The following is a 21,556-nucleotide window of genomic DNA, read 5'->3' as shown; positions in this document are numbered from 1 at the left end:
CACCGGTCCAAGTACAGATACCTGAGGCACTCCACTGTTTACCCTTTTCCACTGAGAAAATTGACCATTTAATCCTACTCTCTGTCTTTTAACCAGTTTGTAATCCATGAAAGGACATTGCCTCCTATCCCATGACTTTTTAGTTTTCTTAGAAGCCTCTCATAAGGGACTTTGTCAAACACCTTCTGAAAATCCAAATATACTACATCTACTGGTTCACTTTATCCACATGTTTATAAATCCCTTCAAAAAAATGAAGCAGATTTGTTAGGCAAGACTTCCCTTGGGTAAATCCATGTTGACTGTGTTCCATTAAACCATGTCTTTCTATATGCTCTATGATTTTGATCTTTAGAATAGTTTCCACTATTTTTCCCAGCACTGAAGTCAGGCTCAATGGTCGCTTGCAGAAAAAGTTGATAGAATGTGTCAACCAGGCTCTCCCAGCCCTGGAATCCTTTTGAAGAGGGTGAGTCAAAAACTTCCCCACAAAACAAAATCCAAATACTTGATTTCTGAAAAATATCTCAGTGCTGCTTCACTGTAACTGGTGCTTGCCCCATCTAGGGTGTAGAGTGGGCTCACAGGCCTTTATCCCTTCTCCTTTGGATGGGGGGGGGGGGGGGACGAACCTTCTCCAAAGGGTGCAAGATTTAAGCAGGAGTCCTTTCTGAAAAAAAGTCAGGATACATCTTGTCCATCAAAAATCTCACACAGAAAGCTGTCATTAGCACTTCTCTCTAGGAATGTGAATCAGTACCGGACTCGTTTCCGGTATTGAGTTCGGGTAAAAACTGCGGGAAATCTTCGTTCCCGCGATACTTACCCGTTTTAATTGGCTTGTGCTGAAACAAAAACACCCCACCCCTTTAAATTTAATTCTTTCACATCCCCCACCCTTCCGACCCCCCCCCCCCCCAAATATTTAAAGTACCCGGTGGTCCAGCGGGGGTCCGGGGAGCAATCTCCTGTTCTCAGGCTGTCGGCTGCCACTAATCAAAATGGCGCCAACGGCCCTTTGCCAAAATTCAACTCCAACTTCCCACAATGAAACCAAACAAGTACATCATTGAATTCACCAAACCATGCTCCAGTGAAGACCTCTCTGATCTACTACCTGAAGCCCTAAAGACCCTTAACAAAATCAATGTGAATTCTGCCACGAACTCCTCGATATCCATCAATGCTGATATAGCCAAATCATTATGCCCCACCGTAAGAAAAGAAATCAAAACCACAACAAAGCACAAATCCCCTTGGTATACCCCCGAACTAAAAAACACAAAACAAATCCCTAAGACAAGCCGAGAAAGAATGGAGAAGAAACCCAACATCAGATCTGAAAGACAAATACAGAACTCTACTTCACATATACTCAACGGAACTCAACACAGCAAAGCAAAACTTCTATTCAACAAAGATCCATGAATACCAGTTCAATCCTGGAACCCTTTTCTCTTACGTCACGGAACTAACCAACTCTATCCAAAATGACACATTCCCTAACACCCCCGCCATCTCCAGTGAAAGCCTAGCGTAATTCTTCAGAGACAAGGTCAACAACATCATCGCCAAGATTCCCCCAGTCTGCCAAGACACAAACGAGCAACTATCACATAACTCTACTTGGTCACAATTCGACACTGTAGCAACAACTGAAATAGAAACCATCATTATTAAAACTAAACCCGCCTCCCACCCACTAGACCACATCCCCGTCAAAACCCTAAAACTCATCAGCAAGCTCATCACCAAACCCATAACTTACATTATCAACCTTTCACTTGAACAAGGAATATTCCCCTACAAACTCAACAACGCTCTGGTCAAACCTATTCTCAAAAAACCTCAACTCGACAAGTCCGATCCAGCAAACTACAGACCAGTTTCCAACCTTCCATTCTTAGCCAAGATCCTCAAAAAAAAGTCAACAACCAACTCACAAATCACCTTGAAAACCATAACATCCTGCTTCCTGCTCAACATGGCTTCAGAAACATTTTCAGCACTGAAACCCTCCTTATCACTCTAACTGATACCATCATCAGAGGACTTGACCAAGGCCAAACCTACCTCCTGATACTCCTCGACATTTCAACCACCTTCGATACCATCAACCACAAAACACTCCTAATCAGACTCAAAGAAATTGGACTACGAGACACTACAATCAAATGGTTTGAATCATATCTCACAGGCAGATCCTTCACCTTAAAGTTAAATACATCAAAGCTATCCCAAATACCACTTACGCATGGATTCCCTCAAGGATCTTCCCTCTCCTCCATCCTATTCAACATTTACCTTCTTCCACTATGCAAATTCCTCTCAGAAGCAAATATCACCCACTTTGTATACACCGATGACATACAAATATTACTTCCTATAAATAAAACTATCAAACACACTTTAAACAGCTGGAACCAACTCAGCATGAAAATTACTCTTCTACTTTCACAACTATCCCTCTGCCTCAACCAAAACAAGACCAAAATGCTGCATATATCAAACTATCACTCTGCAACTCTCCTCAACAACGAAACCCACAAAAACATAGAATCGCAATTTACTAATAAAACAAAAAATCTGGGAGTGACTATTGACAACGACCTCAACCTCAAACACCACATTTCCAACATGGTCAAAACCGGTTTCTTTAAGCTGCAAACACTGAAAACACTGAAACCCCTTCTCCATACCCAGGATTATCGAACAGTCCTCCAAACAATAATTTTCTCCAAACTTGATTACTGTAATACAGTACACCTCGGCCTCCCCGAATCCTCCATCAGACCTCTTCAGGTACTGCAAAATGACGCTGCCAGATCCATCATGAACATAAAGAAATGCAATCACATCACCCCACACTCAAAGCACTACACTGGCTTCCCATCAACCAAAGAATCCAATATAAAACCCTCACCCTCATCCATAAAAAAATAAATATCAATTAACATTAATGGTGGGGGTGGAAGGGAAATAGAATAAAAAAAGGTTACTAAGAGCCAAGAGAAACAGATAAATATGTGAGAGAAAAAAAAAGTGCGGAAGCTTGCTAGTCAGACTGGATGGGCCATTTGGTCTTCTTCTGCTGTCATTTCTATGTTTAGATGAACTGGCTAAACGCTGCCATTCTACCTTACACCCCACAAAGAATTCTCAGATCCTCAGACACCGGTCTCCTCATTGTTCCCAACTCCAAAGCAGCGCACCTCTCCTCTACCTGAAAACGAGCCATATCTGTAGCCGGCCCCACTCTATGGAACTCCCTCCCATCCCACCTCAGAAATGAACCTTCCACGCAAATCTTCAAGAAACAACTCAAAACCTGGCTCTTCATAAAAGCCTTCCCGCCAGATACATAACCCCCTCCTCCTGCCCAGGCCCTCCTACGCCTATGATCTTCTCCCCGCTTTTCTCCTTCCCCTACCCTTGCGCCCTCTTTCTCCCCTCCACATCTTGGGTAGTACCCCACCCCAGTCTCCTGCTAATTGCTACCCAGTAATGAATCTTCTACATTTATCCAATTCATGCCCCTATGTAGATTTTATTGTTAAGCTATCCTCTCATGCTACAATGTCACTTTGTTTATACTGCTACATGTAGATCTTTACATTAATTTGTCATTCCTATGTTACAATGTCAGAATGTTATAATCCTATTAATGTATCTCTTTTAATTCTTTTTACAAGTTAACATGTGACAATGTAAAATTTGTTATGTTAAAGGTAAACCGATGTGATATCTCGATCAAATGTCGGTATATAAAAACAATTAAATAAATAAAATAAAATAAATAGCATGTGACAGGGTATCCGTACCATTGGCTGGCCCCTGTCACATGGTAGGAGCGCGGGCCATCCATTGCTCCTACCATGTGACAGGGGCCGGCCAATGGCACAGATACCCTGTCACATGCAAAGGGCCATCGGCATCATTTTGATTAGTGGCAGCCGACGGCCCAAGAGTGGGAGATTGCTCCTGGGATCCCCAATGGACCACCAGGTACTTTAAAAATATTTTGGGGGGTCTGGAGGGTGGGGGATGGAAAGAATTAAATGTAAAGGGTCAGGGTGTATTTGGGGTTTATTTTTAAGTGCCCTTTCTTCCCACCCCTCCCCAAAACAATAGAACCCCACGAAAAATTTTGTGGAGTTTTCCTATCGGGTTCAGGGGCCCCCCAAATTCTGACGAGTTTGAAAATATCAGAAGATATTTTCAATCATCAGAAAAACTATTCACATCCCTACTTCTTTCACCTAGAGTGTAAGGTAGGCTCACAGGTCTTCAGGCTTCTGGGTTGAGAGCCCTTTTCCCCCTGAAGGGAATCAGGCAAAAATCTATCTCACTGCAGTTGAATACAGGACAACCCTCTCGCGGTTTGTGCGGAGGGGAACCTCTTAAAAAATAATGTTCATGATAAGGCTTGGAGGCTTCATCAGAAAATGGGAAAACTGCTTCCTCACTGCTTTGCTGCTAACTCAAAATGTCTCCACAGATTACTAAAATGGTTGCACTAAATAGGATAAGGCGTACAATCCAAACCATCTAGGTTGGGAGGGGCAGAATTGGCTTGAAGGCTCATAATTATAAATTTCTTAGCAGGGACTGTAGGGGTATCATATATACAATATGCTATTTTACTCAGCATCAGTTGCCAATCATTTTGAGATATGGAGATGGGCTAACTTACCGCAAGATGTTTTTAATAGGGATGTGCAATTGTTTTTCATGAATTAGGCAATTTCAATGAAATTGCCTAATTCAGACTGTTAGGGAGAACTGAAAAACAATTTAATTTTTTCTGAAATTTTGGAAAAAATTCATTTTCGCTTTAGTGCGCACTAACGGGAGTTAGATTGTGCTGACTCCTGATAGTGTGCACTAATTCTGCCACATTAGTGCATACTATCAGGGGAGGTAGCATATACTAATGCGAACATCAGGGCCCCCGAAAAAAAACTAACCCAAACCGTGGGAAAAACGAAATTCCCGCAGGGGGCCCCAAAACGAAGTCTGACACAAAATCTGATCCCGAAAAACATCTCTAGTTTTTAAAGGCAGGAGCTGTCTTTGAAAAAGTTTAATGGAAAACTGAAAGGCAGTATTCAATGAGATTTAATTAACTGATTCTACTTTGATTGCTTAAAATGCCACACAAACACATATCAGATGTATTACCATTCACTGATTAATTTAAATTTATTTTCTGCTATTTGACACTTCCCAGAGAGTTCATAATCTAAGGGCCCATTTTACAAAGCATTTTTCTCATAGACACAGAATGGGAGAAGAGCCTTAGTAAATCAAGCCCTATGTTTGTACCTAAAGCAACACAGGGTAAAGTGACTTGCCCAAAGTCACAAGGAATGGTAACAGATTTGAATCCTGGTTTCCCTGGTTCATGATCTGCTGCTCTAACCACTAGGCTACTCCTCCACTCTTATTTGTGCTTGCCTGTTATTGGTTCAACAATTCTTTAAATACTCCTGTGGCGTCTACTCTTCAGATTTATCATCAATGCAACTGAAAACTCAGATATTTATGTGAATTCATCCTGTGATGATTTTCAAGTTCTCCTGATGCATAGTGAAAATTGTCAAAACACAGGCTATGTCAGATAACATTCATTTAATAAATGCAAGAATTTCAGCACACAAGGATGTATTTTTTAATTTCTAATCATTTGACATATATGTATATTTACATTGGGAGATTAACATTAAACAAAATGTTTGTGAAATTATATATGCATTTTGAGACTTATGAATATGTGTAGATATCTAATTTTTCTTGATATTTTACATTGAAGATTTATAAATGTTCCCTATTATCTATCTTTGAGTATTTGCTAACAAATGTTTACATTTTTTTGGTATCATCCTACTGATATCTGGATTAAATTCTGATGTATTTGGCTGTATTTTTTTGTATGAAACCTAAAAGACTATACATATGTGGCACAGAATGTACAAAACAATTTGTACCTCCCCATCACTTAAAGCAGCCAAAAAATGATCAGTAAAACAATAGCTTGCTTGAGAATGGTGTTTCTCAATCAAAGAATCTTCTTCCAATTAATTTCCTTCGCACAATGGGCCTGTTTCATTAAGAAATCTCAGATGCAAGCTTTGAGAAATAAGATTCCATACCCTCCTCCCTTTCTCCCACAAAAAAACAGAGTAAAAAAAACAGAAATGATGAAAGCATAAGCATGGAAGAGAAACAGATGCCAAGTAAGAATAGCATAAAGTTATAACAAATTTAATCTACTATCAGCAAAGAGGCCCCTGTGTATACAGTAGGGATGTGCTGTCATTTGAAATGACATCATCGTCAATGTCAATGACATTATCTGTCATTGCATGCTATTTTTGAAACTAAGCAATAGAAAAAAAATCTGGAAATCTCAATTTTTTTAATCACTTCTTGTGTGCACTATTTATAAATAATGCACACTGTTTGCAAACAGTGAGCAAAAGTACTCTCAACAAACATCCCAACCTGGGGGTCAACAGAGGCTTTCTGTCCCACTCCTGTTCTGTTTTCTGGATTGAGACAGCCTGCCCTGACTGTCTTCACCTACCACACACTGCTGCAGGTGTAGGAATGCCATCATGATACTGCCATCAGTGCTGCTCTCTTGGCTTCCCTAGACAGGCATGTGAATGCGCAGCACGAGCCCTTATGTAGTCTCCTTGGCAGGAAGTTGGGCTGCAGATGTACAGTGATGACATAACATGACTGGATATCAAAGCCCAGGCTGCACCATTCTCCTTTGCCTCAGCAATGGGGCTCCTCCAGCTGCAGCGCGTGTTGCTCCTGCATTTTGGATCCTGATTGTTCCTGATTCCTATCTGTGTTCTAGGTTCCTGTCTCGCCTCATGCAGCCTTGTCCTGTCCTTCTCATCCAAAGTCTTCTTTTTGTCTTTGTCCACTCTTGACCTGATTTCCGGATTCTGACTTGAAACTGACCATGATTGTATATCTCCTGGACCTCTTGCCTGGACCCAAACATGATTGCATGCAACTAGATCTGACCTCTAGCCTGGACCTGGCCACCCATGTCTGCTGCCTGCACTGTCCTTGGCTTGTCCCTGCCTTCTCCAGTCTCCTGCTTCCCCTGACCCTGCTTCAAGGTGCATTTACCAGCTGGTGGCATAGGCCTCATAAGTTCGCCTATGAGGCAGCATTAACAATGCCCCAGAACCAAGGAGATCACTTCCTCGCAATCTATCATATCCCCTTAATGTTCCTAGAGATGGCTGTTTCCTGAGAAAAAGGAATGTTTTTAAAAATAAATCCCCAGACACAGGTCATGCCCCCACCCCATTTGTTAAAAATTACTACCCTGGAATCTGGCACCTGCCATCCAACCTTCCTGACTCCGTTCCAGATTCACCTAATTGTGCTTGGCAGTAGAAGAGGACCAGAAAGTTCATCTGCATACTGTTCCCAGCATCCCCTGGGATAGGACTCCAGAGGTCACAGCAAATGCTCCAGGCCTTCAAACTCCACAGCCCCAGCTTCCAGAGGCCCTGCACTCTTTGCAGTAGAAGAGGACTGGAAGGCTTGTCTGCACACTGTTCCCAGAAACCCCCAGGAAAGGACTCCAGAGGTTACAGTGAGTGATCCAGGCTTCGAATTCCACAGCCTGAGCTACCAGAGGCCCTGCACCCTTTGCAGTAGAAAAGGACTGGAAGTGAATCTAAAACATCCCAATCCTTTGAGTGAAGATCAACTTAATAGTGATTGAAGAGGATTAGTAAGTATAGCTTTGGGAAATATTAGGACTTACAATTTTGGAGAGAGGTGAAATAGTGGAATATATTCTTTAGATTTGTTTGTGTCTGAGATAATAAGTAACCCAGAGGGAGTTAATTCTAGTGTCTGTCTTTCCCTCCCACCCACCCCTAGCTCTACCTTTGATTTTTAGGCAAGATATACTTTCTCATTAAAAATCAATCGGGCTCTTATCTAGCTCATATTATTGCACTAGCCCTTATTAATAGTTTAATCATACCCTTGTAGGTCACTAGCAGATTAATTAATGAATACATCTATAAATCTAAAGTACTCTAATTTCAACTCCCTTAGCAACCTAAACTTAACTAGGAACTCCAGAAAATTAAGATGAAGGCAGCAGACCAGCAACAAGAGTGGGGCTTTCAAGTCTTTTGTATTGAGTGTCAGATGTTTTAACCACCTGTGAGAAATGTGTATGTGTGAACCTGGTGCAAAGAGCTCCTGGCTCTCAGAGAATGATTCCAATCTCTGGAGGCTAGAGTGGTAGACCTGGGCATACAGAGAGGTACATTTATGAGACCTTCAGGGACATAGTAGCCAAGACCCAAATCCAGTCTGGCAGCCCTGGATCAGAAAGGTTTCCTGGTTGGAGAGCAGCAGCACCCTGTTGTAGCAGGAAGTGATCCTGTAGGAAGGACCTGCTCTCCAGGTGATACACTGAGGACAAGTCTCCCAGGAGGGAAGGGTTAGGTCAGCCAACATATGCCAGACCTGTGTGTGTGTGAGAGAGAGAGAGAGAGAGGGAGAGACTGGCCATAATGTCATCTCCCTAGATAGTTATTTGTATCCCTATGGTAGGCCCACCAAGTAACTCGAGGTGAGGTTTAGGTATTAGTGTAGGGGGTTAGTGGCCACTTTGACATTCAAAGTGAGACGTATGAACAGAACAGTGCACTCTTGTAATGATTTGCTATCCTTCGGAGTGAGGAAACTCACCCAAAAATAAGATTTGTACAATGTTCTCTCCACCTAGCTTGATGTTACCCAAGTAGAGAGTCCATAAAGCTAGGTTCACTGCTGGGAAAAATAGTGGAAACTTTTCTAAAGATCAAAATCACAGAGCATATAGAAAGACATGGTTTAATGGAACACAGTCAACATGGATTTACCCAAGGGAAGTCTTGCCTCACAAATCTGCTTCATTTTTTGGAAGGGGTTAATAAACATGTGGATAAAGGTAGGCCGGTAAATGTTGTGTATTTGGATTTTCAGAAGGCGTTTGACAAGTCCCTCATAAGAGGCTTCTAAGAAAAGTAAAAAGTCATGGGATAGGAGGCAGTGTCCTTTCGTGGATTATAAACTGGTTAAAATGAAACAGAGAGTAGGATTAACAGGTCAATTTTCTCATTGGAAAAGCATAAACAGTAGAGTGCCTCAGGGATCTGTACTTGGACTGGTACTTTTCAATATATTTATAAATGATCTGGAAAGGAGTACGACAAGTGAGGTAATCAAATTTGCAGATAATTTAAAATTATTCAGAGTAGTTAAATCACAAGCGGATTGTGATAAATTGCAGGAGGACCTTGCAAGATTAGAAGATTGGCCATCCAAAAGGCAGATGAAATTTAATGTGGACAAGTGCAAGGTGATTCATATAGTGAAAATAACCCATACTGTAGTTACACAATGTTAGGTTCCATATAAAGAGCTACCACCCAGGAAAAAATCTAGGCATCATAGTAGATAATACATTTAAATCATCAGCTCAGTGTGCTGCAGGAGTCAAAAAAGCAAACAGAATTCTTGGAATTATTAGAAAGGGAATGGTGAATAAAATAGAAAATTTCTTAATGCCTTTGTATCGCTCTGTGGTGAGACCACATCTTGAGTACTGTGTACAATTCTGGTTGCTGAATCTAAAAAAAGATATAGTTGCACTGGAGAAGGTACAGAGAAGGGCAAACAAAATGGCAAAAAGATGAAACAGCTCCCTTATGAGGAAAGGATAAAGAGTTTAGGGCTGTTCAGCTTGGAGAAGAGATGGCTGAGGGGCGACAAGATAGACGTCTTTAAAATAATCAGAGGTCTAGAACAGGAAAATGTGAATCGGTTATTTACACTTTCAGATATTAGAAGGACTAGGAGACACTCCATGAAGTAGCAAGCAGCACATTTAAAACAAATCAGAGAAAGTTCTTTTTCTCTCAATGCACAATGAAGCTCAGGAATTTGTTGCCAGATGATGTGGTTAGGGCAATTAGTCTAGCTGGGTTTAGAAAAGGTTTGCATAAGGTCTTGGGGGAGAAGTCCATTAACTGCTATTAATCAAATTGACTGATATTACTGGCATTAGAAACTTGAGATCTACTTAATGTCTGGGTACTTGCCAGATACTTGAAACCTGGATTGGCCACTGCTGGAAATAGGATTCCGGGCTTGATGGACCCTTGGTCTGACTTAGTATGGCAATTTCTTATGTTCTTATGGTGGTCTAGTGGGGGTTCAGAAGCGACCCCCTCTGCTCCTGAAACCATCTGCTGACATTTTGAAAAACATTGTCTGCCAGCTTTTGCCCCTATCATGTGACAGAGGAACATAAGAACATAGGAAATTACCATGCTGGGTCAGACCAAGGGTCCATCAAGCCCAGCATCCTGTTTTTAACAGAGGCCAAACCAGGCCACAAGAACCTGGCAATTATCCAAACACTAAGAAGATCCCATGCTTCTGATGCAATTAATAGCAGTGGCTATTCCCTAAGTAAACTTGATTAATAGCCATTAATGGACTTCTCCTCCAAGAACTTATCCAAACCTTTTTTGAACCCAGCTACACTAACTGCACTAACCACATCCTCTGGCAACAAATTCCAGAGCTTTATTGTGCGTTGAGTGAAAAATAATTTTATACGATTAGTCTTAAATGTGCTACTTGCTAACTTCATGGAATGCCCCCTCGTCTTTCTATTATTCAAAAGTGTAAATAACCGAGTCACATCTACTCATTCAAGACCTCTCGTGATCTTAAAGGCCTCTATCATATCCCCCCTCAGCCGGCTCTTCTCCAAGCTGAACAGCCCTAACCTCTTCAGCCTTTCCTCATAGGGGAGCTGTTCCATCCCCTTTATCAATTTGGTTGCCCTTCTCTGTACCTTCTCCATTGCAACTATATCTTTTTTGAGATGTGGCGACCAGAATTGTATACAGTATTCAAGGTGTGGTCTCACCATGGAGCAATATAGCTGCATTATGACATTTTCCGTTTTATTAACCATTCCCTTCCTAATAATTCCTAACATTCTGTTTGCTTTATTGACTGCTGCAGCACTCTGAGCCGACAATTTTAAAATATTATCCATTTTGATGCCTAGATCTTTTTCCTGGGTGGTAGCTCCTAATATAGATCCTAACATTGTGTAACTACAGCAAGGGTTATTTTTGCCTATATGCAACACCTTGCACTTGTCCACATTAAATTTCATCTGCCATTTGGATGCCCAGTCTTCCAGTCTTGCAAGGTCCTCCTGTAATGTATCACAGTCTGCTTGTGATTTAACTACTCTGAATAATTTTGTATCATCCGCAAATTTGATAATCTCACTCGTCATATTCCTTTCCAGATCACTTATATATATATTGAAAAGCACCGGTCCAAGTACAGATCCCTGAGGCACTCCACTGTTTACCCTTTTCCACTGAGAAAATTGACCATTTAATCCTACTCTCTGTTTCCTCTCTTTTAACCAGTTTGTAATCCACGAAAGGACATCACCTCCTATCCCATGACTTTTTAGTTTTTGTAGAAGCCTCTCATGAGGGACTTTGTCAAATGCCTTCATGTGACTGGGGCTACCCAATGGAACTGGTAGCCCCAGTCACATGATAGGGACTACCTAATGGCTCCAGTAGCACCTGTCCCAGGATAGACACAAAGGGCAGCTGGCACCCTTTTTCGAAATGGCGGCCACCAGTGCCAGGAGTGAAGGGGTTGTTCCCAGGCTGCTACTAGACTACAAGACATGATTTGGTAGTTCAAGAATTTGGGAAGATGGGCCATGAGTGGTTAACGTCTGGGGAAGAGTATGTTTTAGCAAAGGGAAATAGGTGAGGGCAAGATTTAATTTTAGAAAATATTACTTTTTCTGAGGAAAAGGCTGCCTCCAAGGATTTTGGGGGTAGGGGGGTTGGATGGTGTGGGAGAGGTGTCTCTGGAGACTCTTGGGGTCTGACACTTTGGGTTTTTGTCTTGTTTTTGGTATCAGAATATAGTGCATGCAATTTTCAAATAGTATGCACTATTTTCCAAAACAAAAACAAAACAACTCCCCATGAAACTAAAATAAATGAAAAAACATTCTCACAAATTGACATGAGAAAGTAGATGACAATTTTTGCTGTGAACATGGCACAGAAACTCATTTATGTGAAAATCCTCAGTATAAAATAGGAAGAGAAATATCCAGCAGGGAAAAGAAAGTGATGATACCTCTGTATAAGTCTCTGGTGAGAACTCATTTGGAGACTGTGTATACTTCTGGAGACTACAAATTCGAAAGGGTTCAGAACGAATAGAGTAGGTCCCGAGGGCAGCTACTAAAATGGTCAAAAGTCTTCATCCTAAAGCTTATGGGCACAGACTTAAAGATCTAAACGTGACTACACTGGAGGAAAGTAGGGAATGGAGAGATGTAGGGGTGTGCATTCGGATTGACCGCATTAGTAAAACGCAACTCATATTTTTTTTTTACTTAAAAAATTGATTCGACATAAACGATCGGATTTCCCACATATCGAACATAGATATGTTCGATATGTGGGAAATCGCGATTGTTGAGCCAAAATAAAAATATAAACCCCCTCACCCTCCTTAACCCCCCCCCCCCGACTTACCACAACTCCCTGGTGATGGAGCGAGGAGTGAGGACGCCATTTCTGCAATCCTTGGCGAGAAGCATGTGACGTCGGCGGCACGTCGAGTGACGCCGGCGTCACGTGATTCACGGCTCGTTCGCGCCGGACGGCTCGTTCGGCCCAAAAAGAACTTTTGGCCAGCTTGGGGGGGCCTCCTGACCCCCCCAAGCTGGCCAAAAGTTCTTTTTGGGCCGAACGAGCCGTCCGGCGCGAACGAGCCGGGAATCACGTGGCGCCGCGTCACTCAGACGCGACGTCACGTGATTCCCGGCTCGTTCGCGCCGGACGGCTCGTTCGGCCCAAAAAGAACTTTTGGCCAGCTTGAGGGGGGCCTCCTGACCCCCTCAAGCTGGCCAAAAGTTCTTTTTGGGCCGAACGAGCCGTCCGGCGCGAACTCGCCGGGAATCACGTGACGCCGCGTCACTCGACGTGCCACCGACGTCACATGCTTCTCGCCAAGGATTGCAGAAATGACGTCCTCACTCCTCGCTCGATCACCAGGGAGTTGTGGTAAGTCTGGGGGGGGGATTAAGGAGGGTGAGGGGGTTTAATTTTTTTTTTTGCACATATGTACATATACCCAACTCATTGGATTTTTTTTATGTCCATATTGGCCGCAAGTGGGACCCCCTTTCGGACATAAAAAATATGAACATAAAATTTTGCTCTGCACATCCCTAGTGAGATGTGATAGAGACATTTAGATGGCCAGGAGGCAGGCCTATTACAAAGGAAAGGAAACTCTGGAACAAGGGGTCATGGATGAGGGTAAAAGGGGTTGAACTCCAGAGTAATCTAAGGAAATATTTCCTTTACAGAGCGCGTGGTGGATACATGGAATAGCCTCCCTTTGGAGGTGGTGAAAATGGGCAATGCCAGAATTCTGGAAAGCTTGTGATAAGCACAGAGGATCTATGAAGAAGAGGAAGAGACTTTAAAGCTAAACAAAGATGGGGTATGTAAACTGGATGGGCATATACTCTATCTGCCATCAGGCTCTACTTTTCTATGATGTGCACTTACAGCCCAATTTTAAAAGGCCCACACGTGTAAAAAATGGAGGTTATGCGTGCGGCTGGGCTTTGCATGTGCTGCCCACATTTTAGAACAGGCAAGGCCACGCGCAAACCCTTGTTACACGCAGAGGTGCCAGTCCCTGCAAAGCGGGCGGTGTCGCTGTCCCAGGGAAGCGCACGCCAGCAGCTGGCAGGCGCGCGGAGATTACTCCTGCTGCCAAGAAGCAGTAAGTAATTGAAGAAAAAAACCATGAGTAGCTAGGGAGGAGTTAGGTGTCAGGGAGGAGAGGGAAAATGGTAGGAAGTTTAGCTACTGGTATAAGGAAGTTCCTTCCCAGTCCACTCCAATTAAGGAGCGGACTGGAAGGGAACTGGGGAAGCTCTACTCGCGTTGCCACGTTACCTTTTAAACCCCCACCCCCCCCCCCGTGCACGAAGGAGGCCATCAGCCCACACATGCACACATGGATGTTAAAATCTGCCACATGTGCGTGCGGATATCGTATGATATAACACACATGCACCGACGCGCGAGTGCTATAAAATAGCCGCGTCCATGTGCGTGCTTAGGACTTAAAGTCGACCCCATAATGAATTCATGGATTATTAGTATATACTGGATATGTATATATTAGTGTAAGAGAACCCCTTTTATTATTTAACATTCTTACCAGGCTTCAGGCATGCCAAATTGGAGCAAATAAAAAAGTATCTAACATCATTGTTCCTTCAAGATTTTTTCCATCTTGGTTTTCCTGCCATTGTTAGAAATGTGAAGTATGTATTTGCCGCTTTTCTCAGCTAGTTCTAATTCTGTCAGTAGATCATTCAGTGGTGTGCTATGGAATTGAACTATGCAATTTACTGTGAAAGGAAAATGAAACATTATTGCTATAAAAATTTTGATAAAAGTCAGCATAATTTTCCACCTCCATGTAGTGTTGAATTATAGAGTAAGCTAACATACAGAAAGTGACTGCTGAATACCAGCAACTAATAAGAAAGTAGTTTTCTGATTGGCTATTATTTTTGATCTTTCAATAATTGTGGGCTTGAGCAGAAGGGGAATTTAAAAAATATATAAATATATAAATATCTATCTTACTTTTTTCCTTGTATATTTTCTAGATATAGGGACAGATCAGGATCAAAAAAGTTGCAAAAATGTGACTAGCCAGTTTGTTTGTACAATTTTGAAATACTGCATGTCTTGTCTTCAAATTTATTTTCCTTCAATTCAGGAAAGAAAAAAAATGTAAGCAGAAACTTTCCCAAAAGTTGGGAATCTTGCCCAGAAATGCTGAATTTAATAAACAACAGTGCTTTTTGCACAAATGTTTTCTTTTATAATTTCCTGATAATACACCTAAAAGTCCTCACTTTAGCACTTGGATTTTCATCTGGTTGTCAAAAAATGGAGGGCCCAATATTGAAAAACTACTTAGCCATATAAGTAGGACTTATCAGGCTAAGTAGCAGCCACTGAATACCTGACTATATTCCGCATCCACCACTTAGCCGGATAAGTATTTATCCAGCTAAATAGATAGCTGGATATCTTGGGGTGGGCAATGGGTGGATCGAAGCGGAGCAACTTATTCTGATATCTTAACAGGATAAGTGCCTATATTCAGCCTTATCTGGTTAAGTTAACCAAATAAGTTAGACCTGCTCAATAGCAGGTCTAAAGTTATCCGGATATAACTCATCCAGCTAATTAGAACTTATCCGGTTATATTCAGCAGCATAGCCTTGCTGCTGAATATTCCTTCTGGGTGATACGGATAAGTTATACCCAGATAAATTAGATAACTGGATATCTTTCAATATTGGGCCAGGAGTCTTTTATTTGGTATCATTGTATGGCTATCACTGTGGGCTGGGTATACTAAAAGGTTGATTAAAAAAAACCGCACGGGCATCTATTTGTGCACAGTTCCTGACACGTGTACATGGATGCACCAATTCAATAATATGTGTGCGTCGCCTCGCACATGTTATAAAATATGATGCCAGTGCCCGATTTTGTATTGGTGCGTGCAGGTGCGCCCGGGTCATGAATCACGTGCTGGGGGGGGGGGGGGGGGAAAGTACGCTCGGCGACGTGATTGGACCTTTGCCCAGTTCCTCCCAGTCCACTCCAATTAAGAAGCGGACTGGGAGGAAACTTCCCTACCTAGCCTTCCTACCTTTCCTCTCTCCTCTCTCCTCCCTGACCCCTAACCCCTACCTACGTAGCTTTTTATTTATTGCTTTTAAACATACCTGTCACTTTGCAGCAGATATGAGTTATTTATTTATCTATTTATTTATTTATTTAAAATCTTTTCTATACCATCGCTAAGTTATATACCATCGCAACGGTTTACATGTAGACACATATTTAATGTAGGTAAAAGTGGACTATAGTACATTCTAACAGGTGCCGCAAAGGTTCGGTTACAATATATCATTAGACAAAATAATTTTTAGAGAAGTGGGTCATGACCGAGTGTACTGAAAGTACTTTTATGCATACCAGTCGGCTGCTGGTGTGTGTTTTCTGGGACAGGGCCTAATTGCCACTGTCCTGGCTGGCCCCTGCCCAGACCATGCCCCCTGCCCGCCCCTTTCAGACAGGCCATACCGGGGGATATGCGTATAGCCGGGCCGTTTTAAAAATGTGCTTGGTGCACACATGACCTGTCCACACGCATATGACCTGTTTTTAGCATGCACAGCGCTTTGAAAATATACCCTTAAGCAATTTTCTCAGAGACAAATGGGAAAAACCCTTTAGTACATCTGGCCCAATCTATATAAATAAAATGTTATAGTTTGGACAAAATCGCTAATCTAAGAAACCACTGAACCGATTGCTTTCAAATTTGGACACAACCTTCATTTCGCATACAGGAAGGTTTTTCTGTACTTACATTACAGATATGTCACACATGTGACAGGTAAAATAGGTTTAAAGATTTTTTCCAGAAAACAGCGACATCTGCTGGACGCAAGCACCATCTGTTACACCTTACACTAACACACGCTACACTAATCATTTCGCCAGTCCAGGTCCATGTTTCACTTCCATTTTAACACATTTGCGCACTTTTTTCGCTGGAAGATAACTATTTCTTTTACAGATAAAATACACCCCCCACACACATGCCAAAATTGATTTACTTCCCACAGCCTCCCAACACACACAAAACCACCCTCCTCACACCCCCCACACACATGCCAAATTTATTTACTTCCCAGGCCCTCACAACACACACAAAACCTGACAGAAGTCCGGGAGGCTCCAGCGGGGGGCCAGGACCGGTCCGGGACACATCTCCTGCACTACGGCTGTTGGCTGCCAGCAATCAACATGGCACCGACGGCCCTTTCCCTTACTATGCCACTCAGGGACAGCAATGGCGGCAGTAGCCCATGTGACATAGTAAGGGCGTGGGCCCCTCTGCGCCATTTTCAGGACTGGCAGCTGGCGGACCTTTGCCTTTACTATGTCAGAGGACTTACCGCTGCCATTGCTCCACCCCACTGACATAGTAAGGGCAAAGGACCGTCGGAACCCATTTCAGTGCTCGCAGCCGACGGACCAACCCCAATACATTGCTCCCGGACCGCTCCTGAACGCCCGCTCCACCGACTGACATCTTTATCAGGTCTCGGGGGGGCTGGAGGGTGGGGGGTAGTAATGAATTTATTGCGAACATCTTGGGGAGGGGTCACGAGGGGGGCAGGTTTCATTCATTCAGCAACTCTGGGGGGGCAGGGGGGTGGGCTACTGTTTTTCGCAGGGCTGCGGGGGAGGGGCAGGAGAGTGTGGGGTGGTAAGTTTAAGAGAATGTTTCTCATAGGGTTGTTTTTTGGGGGAAGGGGGAGGTTCACACACAAATACATACACTAAACTTGCACGATCTCGGGAACGCACCAAAATAGCCCTCCCCAGACCACAAAACAAATTTGGGAGTGCAAATTTGGTTAGGCACTCCCCTATTTGGCTATATAACGTGCACAGATGCCCAGAGACAGACCACATGTAGCACCAACAATTTTAATTTCCCAGGTCTTGGGGGGGGCAGGAGGGTGGGGGGTTATTTGATTTAAAGGGTTGGGATTGGGTTTTTTTTTTTGGGGGGGGGGTTCCCACAGAAATAGAAAGACAAAAGATTTCTGATCTGCAGGGTAGGCAGTAGGCAGGGGGAGGTGACAGTGAGCGGAGGGAGAATGAGGGAGGAGGTGAGTGTGAGGGTAGAGAGTTGGAGTGGGGACAGGGGAGGGAAGGGGAGGTGAGTGACCAAGGGGGAGGAGGATGAGTGACTGAGGTAAATGAGCAAGGGGGAGGGAGGGAAAAGAACCTGACTCTGCCACTGCAACGCGTGGCCGGGTACCGCTAGTATGCTTATAATATTATTCAGTTTCTTAAAGTTTATTTTATTAAAGGGGTCTATGCAATTAATTTTAATGTACATGTTAAGGGTATTTTGGGCACGCTACAAATGGCAAACTATACAGTAAGGCCATGCATGTTAAGATGGTCCTTTCCTTCATTAGGGATATGGATTTATTTATTTTCTGAGACATATGGTTAACCTTGTATATGACTTTCATAACGCAAACAGCTCAGATGATTTAAGTTGTTTTATTATTTTAAATGTTTGATAATATATTGTACTGAAGATATTATCTGTAACTTTAAATGTGTACTGAAGATGTTATTTATAGTTTTCTTAGCATGATTTTTTGTTATAAGTGGATGATACATGTTTAAATAAATAAAGAAATGTGAATTCTCAATCAAATGAGGCCATTTTTGTTTTGCTTGATTCAATCTAATATAAACTGAAAATGCATGCATGCAAAAAAAAAAAAAAAAAAAGTAGGGCTTTTTTCTGAAAATAGCATTCACTATTTGAAAATAGTGTGCTCTATTTAATGAAATAAAAAATCCAGATAAAATGAACCTTGACCCTACAGTAAATTCAAAAAAATCAAAGAGTTAAATACAAATGAAACAAACCAAATAGAAAACATTTTACCTGCACATCCCTATTCTTCATCACATTAGTGTAGGAACAGCTAAATTAATGTCATAAAAATGTAAATGAGAATTTACCTGGTCAACAGTAATAGAATGGCATGATCTCCACATCTGTGATTTCCTATGGGCTTGATAAAATATGAAAATGTAATACTGCCGAGAACCAAGTGTTGAATTTTTAGCAAAACATATTGCTGGCTAAAATTCAGTGTGCTAACTGGACAAAATCTAAGAGCCAGTTAGCATGGGCAATGTCCTCACCCCTCCTGGCAGCAAGGGCAAGGGGCCTAAGAGCCCAAATACCCCCCACCTTCTTTGCAACCCCAGACTTCCTTCAACTCACCTAAACACAAGGACAAATGACTCCAAGGCTCATGTCCCTCATGTTCCTTCCATCTCCTCGAAGATTCCCCCTGAAATGTATCGTACTGATGTTGGCATTTAAAGATAATGGCAAGGACAGCTGGTCATAATTCTGCCCTGCAGAAGGGCTTTTAAAAAATGCACTGACTTAGAAAATAGCCACTGCTATTACTAGCAACGGTAACATGGAATAGACTTAGTTTTTGGGTACTTGCCAGGTTCTTATGGCCTGGATTGGCCACTGTTGGAAACAGGATGCTGGGCTTGATGGACCCTTGGTCTGACCCAGTATGGCATGTTCTTATGTTGTTATGTAATTTTCAGGCTAATTTACTCTGTGTGTGCGTGTGTGTGTGCATGTAGAGACTAAGTATAGAAGGTTGAGTTTTTTAGGCCTCTTGCTTGAGTCCAGGGTATGAGTGTTGGGGGTTGGATGATGCCGGTGGGAGGGGATTGGAGGAATCGGGGCGGAAGGGGGGGGGGGATGGGCTGGTGGATTAGGTCTTGTAATGTTTGGGTTGGGGAGAAACAATTCCTCGCTATATCTGGCCCATTCATTTTGGGATAGTTATCGTAAATATTTGTCTGGTAGCTGTTGTACAGAGCATAGTTTTTGGTATGTTACTATCATGGATATGGTAATATGGCAGATGGTAAAACTTATTGCATATTATTTTAAGTGATGTTTTACTCTGAATGTTACATATTTACTTGCTCACATGTTTTTTTTTTTTACTGCAAGGTTTCTTGCACAGGATCTGAATGAATGCTTGCACCATGATATTGCTTCATCAAAATGTTTTCCCTCTCATGTGGAGATGGGATGTTGAAAAATTGTAATCCAGTGACCAACTGGATCATCGGTCAAGATTTGTTACTCTTCATGCGAAAAAGAGAGTGAGAGAACATTAAGGAGTAATGTACCATTTTATTATGATCTATACCCCAGTTAGGCTTTTGACATCATTCTGGTAAAAAAAAAGTGAAAAACAAACTGAATGGTATCAGGGGAGGCTGGGAACCTGTAAATTAGATTAGAAAATGGTTAAGTGACAGGATGCAGAGAATAACAGTGCACAAAGTCTACTCTAGTGAAGACAAAGTGATCTAACATAGTAGGGTTGTACACTCGTTTGAAATGAATGGATACTCTGAAATGAAACCAACCACTTACATTTTATTTCCTTTAAATTGAAACAAATGGACAGTGACCCCACCCCCCACAAAAAATATATTTAAAATAATTGTTGTTTACTTTTGTTTTAGGATTCCATTGAAATCTATGGAGCGAGCAAAATGTCAAGGTTTTTTTTTAATTCTACTAAAGGCAAATCATGGAAGCTAGATAGAAAGGAATCAGAGAGAGAAGGGACTAGGATGGAGCAGAATCAGAGAAACATAGAAACATGACAGCAGCAAAAGACCATATGGCCAATCCAGCCTGCCCATCTCGCCAATTAATTTAGCATTGTAATTCTCAGTACTTCCTTAGAGATTCCTTGCATTTATCCCCTGCTTTCTTGAATTCAGATACTGTTTCTGTCTCCACCAACTCCCAAGTCTATTTATTTATTTAATTCTTTTTTTATACCGAAGTTCATGGCAAAAGTCATATCGCATCGGTTTACATCAAACAAAGAATTACATCGAACGAGATTTAGATAGATTACATTGAACAGCGAGGATTAACCAAAGATTAATCAGTTAAAAAAAAGGGGGGGTGGGGGGGGAATAGAAATGTCTCTATCAAATCTCCGCTATCTCACCTTTCCTCTATGGTGGTAGATCTTTTTTTTTTTTTTCAAAGCATTTTATTGGGTGACAATAAAATAGAACAAGAATAACAACAAAACAGATCAAACGCATCACCCAAATTTTCCAAGTATAACCATTCCCAACCCCTCCCCACCCCCACCCCCCCCCCCCCCCCCCCTGTGGAGAATCTCTCTTCATCATACTTCATACTTAGCAATGGAGTAGGTTGCATGTTATCCCCAGTACAGCACCAGCCTGCAGACCTCCCCGGTACCGGAGCCATCCCGTCTGAATCAACATAGTTGTTATAGACCCGAAGTCAAGAAGTCCACAAGTCACAAAGACCCAAGAGCCCCTACTGTTCACATGTCCTTCTCCTTTAGAGGAGCCAGCTCTCGCACAGTGGGTGATAAAGTACCGTAATATTCAATCCATATATCTTGAAAAATCCGTTTCTTCCGTGGGGGAAAACGCTTATAAAGGGACCCATATTCCAGCTGATAAAGCTCGGTCAACAAAGAGGACCACATAGCTAAAGTTGGAGGTTCCTTCTCAATCCATTTGAGTAAAATGCATTTCTTTGCAATTATACAAGCCTTAGCAACGAAACTTGTATTGTCAATGTTTATGCTTTCATCACCAATGTCATTGTTGAGAATACAAAAAGAGCATGACCACTGAATGTTTGTGTGAAACAGGGTGGACAACAAGACCCCTGATGGAGTCCCAAA

This window comes from Rhinatrema bivittatum, chromosome 2, assembly GCF_901001135.1.
Source record: "Rhinatrema bivittatum chromosome 2, aRhiBiv1.1, whole genome shotgun sequence".
Lineage (NCBI taxonomy): Eukaryota > Metazoa > Chordata > Amphibia > Gymnophiona > Rhinatrematidae > Rhinatrema > Rhinatrema bivittatum.
The sequence above is the reverse complement of the archived record's forward strand: the minus strand, read 5'-3'. Positions refer to the sequence as shown.